Source organism: Carassius auratus, unplaced genomic scaffold, assembly GCF_003368295.1.
Source record: "Carassius auratus strain Wakin unplaced genomic scaffold, ASM336829v1 scaf_tig00047325, whole genome shotgun sequence".
Taxonomy (NCBI): domain Eukaryota; kingdom Metazoa; phylum Chordata; class Actinopteri; order Cypriniformes; family Cyprinidae; genus Carassius; species Carassius auratus.
This window is the reverse complement of record NW_020527020.1, coordinates 1-4,040: the sequence shown is the minus strand read 5'-3', so window position 1 is coordinate 4,040 and position 4,040 is coordinate 1. Positions and strand designations below refer to the sequence as shown.

At 35.2% G+C, this 4,040-nt stretch overlaps 1 long non-coding RNA gene across 1 annotated transcript; it reads right to left on the bottom strand.

Annotated features, from left to right (window-relative positions):
- Window positions 1–219: 219 nt before the first annotated feature.
- Window positions 220–3,835, bottom strand: LOC113088799 (uncharacterized). The gene is made up of 2 exons (XR_003286224.1): window positions 3,724–3,835; window positions 220–856 (listed from the first exon to the last, which is right to left on the bottom strand). It is a non-coding gene; the product is annotated as an uncharacterized LOC113088799 (long non-coding RNA).
- Window positions 3,836–4,040: the final 205 nt, after the last annotated feature.

Here is a 4,040-nt window from a genome sequence, read left to right as displayed (position 1 = left end):
CCTGTAATCTGATCTAACTTGTTCTTTCTTTAGTGTCTTCATTGGAAGCATTCTCTATCATACTTTGTTTACAACTCATGTAATTGTGAATTGTAATTATGTATGCTTATAATGGTTCTGTTCTGTACCCCAGGGAGCCATATTTACTGATGTGTGACCCTCAGGAAACACCTGCGTTTCGTTATTGCCTCTAAAATAATAAGTGAATATGCATGTATAGTTTCATAAGAATTATTTACATTCTGTAACTACAAAGCATATAGAAAGCTTTAAAATACATTCTGTTAAAAATAATAACATGCTCATTCAAACATAAATACAAGAGGATACAATCATGAAATTGCTATATTCTTATGTATATTCTTATGATATCAGAAGCAAATTAAGTGACCTTGATGACTATAATATTATTTTAGAAAAGGTTTCTAATACAAAATCTGCTAATCAAACTAAGCATATAGCATTATTGTGACATTTCAATAAAACTGCGATGATCATTTTCACCTCACAGTATCACTTGTATTATCTTCCTCCACTGTATGAGGGTCTCTGAGGACTTCTATTAATGTTGTTTCCAGATGGATAAGAGTTGTGTCTACTTTGATCATAATTATTTTGGGGTTTAGATTTTTGCCTTTCAATGTCAAAAGACAGTTCAAAAGTAGAAAAGACGTGTAAGCTGAACTTATATAACATGTAAGATAACTCCATCATTAAAGACTTCTCCACAATAGAATACCAGGAACACAGTTAGAGCCGCACTGGTCACAATCACGGCCATTGTGTTTGTCCTACATGCACATCGACTGTACTTCTGAGCCTTCACCATGTCTCCCTCATTCATCTTGCTTCTCGCCTTTAGAAAAATAAAGGAAAACTTGGTAAAACTGAGTAATTTTGAGTAAAAACTAGCATGTTGTTCTAGAAAGAAACATCCAGTTATCTGACTTACCTTTAATGAACATATCAATGCAGCAAAACCCAGAAACAAACAGTTGCAAAACATGATGTTGAACACAGAGCAGCACATGTAATCTTTTCCTTTCAATTTTACCCTCACATACCCTTACTCTATTATCTGCCTCTGAGAAATTGTTCATTTCAACTGCCACAGTTTTCCTGCCAGAATCCAGAGAGGGATTCTCATACATGTGTTGATGTTGCATTATGTTCACAAATATTAATCAGCAAGAAGTCATTCATAAACTGCTGCTTCTGTTGTGTGTTACTGCATGTTTCTGTTCTTTTATATTGTCCTGAATGCGTATACTGTTAGTTTCCATTAACTTGACCTTTGTGGTGTGAAAACTGTGTGAACTACTTTCATTACCCTTTTATTAACTGCAGCCACAATACCATACAAAAGTAGGGCTTGGTAGTTATATATCTTGTAGGTTACGTTAACTTTATATGATGAGGTTAGATTAGATGTTTAAATTAGGCATTGAAACACAAGGTTTATTCCACAAAATGACCTATTTCTGTGATGTGTTTTCCACTGAGGGAACCAACATACTGTAGGTCTACATCATAATGAAAGAAAAAATATATAACCCCCCCCCACCCCCGCAAACATCCAGCAAACAGCTAGATTTCTTTTTCTGCCTGAAAAAACATCTGATGAATGTATGCAAACTGTGTTTGTAAATTATTATTTAAATACATGATAGATGATGAATGATAAATTATTGCTCTAATGATGTTATTAATTTAAGCAATACCAGTTAGTTGTTTCTTCCCTAAGCGACTTGAACCAATCAATCAAATTTAATGATTCACAGAATTCTTGTAAAAAATTTGAGGACCCAAATATTAAATCAAATTTAGCAAGAGATTTACATAAAAAAATGGCACTACAGTGCAACATCTTAAAGTCTCTCTGAAAAGTATGCATCAAACTGTCTTGTTTAAAAATTAATGTGCAGTAATTCAAGCAAGCAAGCAAACAAACAAACATTGTTTCATTGAAGTGGTCTGGAGCTCTTTCTTAATTTTACCCCGTGTCTACAGCATACGCGACTGGCACAACGTTACTAAAGACAACATAACCCATAAACAATTTCTCAGTTCATGACCCCTTTAAAAATAAAACCTGTACAGACTCTTTATTAAATGTTTAGTGTCAGGAAAGTGACCCTCCCAATGCAAATCAAAGCCCTGGACATCTGTTTAGTATTTTATGTGCTGCTGACTGGATCTGAAGTGTTACATCACCACTGTCAAGATGAAGAATACACTCTGCTTACTGCTGCTCTCATTCAGCCTACAACGTGAGTTTTCACACATCTATTATCAGATCTACGGGAATACAGATTCCAACTTAAATCAGTATTTTCAATCTTCTTTTAGTATGGAGTCCATTGACAGCACAACTGTGAAGAAGCCTGGAGAAACTCTGACTCTGTTCTGTAGAGGATCTGGGTTCAGCTTTGGCTGCTGTAGCATGCACTGGATCAGACAACAAGCTGGAAAACCACTTGTGTGGATGGGACGTGTTCATAGTGGCGGCAGTGGCTATGACTACTCTGAATCCTTCAAAGCTCGAACTGAAATCACCAGAGATAATTCAAAGAGTATGGTGTATCTGAAACTATCAGGCCTGACAGCAGAAGACTCAGCCGTGTATTATTGTGCAAAGCAAGCACAGTGACACAAAGGTCTTGCACAGCTGAACAAAAACCACACTGACTTTTTTCTCTCTAGAAGTCAACAGGTGGCAGCAGAGAATAATATATATATATATATATTTATATAAACTACAAAATGCAACCTAATGAAATGATTTACCATCGCTGAAGATGTTACAGTATGCAGTGAAGTTCACTATCCAGCTCCAACATTATACAGCACAAAGGCATATACGATTCCTTTAACGCAACGTGTGTCTTTCATGTGTAGATGTTTGGTAGCATTTACACATGTTAAAGCGACAAACTAAAAATCTGACTTATACTATAAGTCACCAGAGACTATTAAAGGAGACAAATAACTCTATAAGGACAGAATATGATGATGAAGGACACAACAGTGTCTTATGATGCACGAGAGTGAACACAGTGATAAACCACAAGCAGTTCTGCAAAAGTTCTCCAAAGAAGTCAAACAGTTCCTCACATATATGAATATAAAAGTGCATATGAATCTCACCATATTCCCAAAGATTTTTTTCAGCATTTGTCAGTGCACAAGTTTTCAAAGGAATCAAAATTATTCAGAAAAGATGAAGAAGAAAATTATGTAAAATCAATTCAAATTCATGAAAAAATTATAGAATAATAATAATAACAATAATAATAATAATAATAATAATAATAATAATAATTATTATTATTATTATTATTATTATTATAAATCTAAAAAGTCCCTATTGAGAGTAAGAAATAATTATTGACCCAACCATGACTCTTTTTGTAGCATGTAGATTTGATTACAAGCTCTATATGATTATGTAAATCTCCTGTTGCATATTTTAAACAGCAGACATGAGTCAGTTTACACATTCATCTGATCACTAGAGGGAGTGAAGAATCACTTCAGTTCAGTCAAACTGTGCTGAGAAACAAACCATGATCTCTTCATCTTTAGTGCTTGCTTCTGGCAGTCATATCCTGTAAGTTTAGTCTGTTTTCTGTGTGATACATCATTTTGTTGATCAAAAGATCATGATCTCTTATTAACAGGTATGATTTGATTTGATACAGGTATTGATTCATATGAACTTACTCAGCCTGAGTCTCTGACTGTCCGTCCTGATGCCACTCTCACTATCAACTGTAAAGTCTCATATTCAGTTACAAGTGAGCATACAGGCTGGATTCGTCAACCTGCAGGAAAAGCTCTGGGAGTGGATTGGATTCATCCGGACAGGTGGAAGCACAGACTACAAGGATTCCCTGAAAAAGCAAGTTCAGTATCAGCAGAGACACTTCCAGTAACACAATAACACTGCAAGGAAACAATATGCGAGCTGAAGACACAGCTGTGTATTATTGTGCCAAAGAAACACAGTGACAGACTCCAAAACACTCCCTGTACAAAAA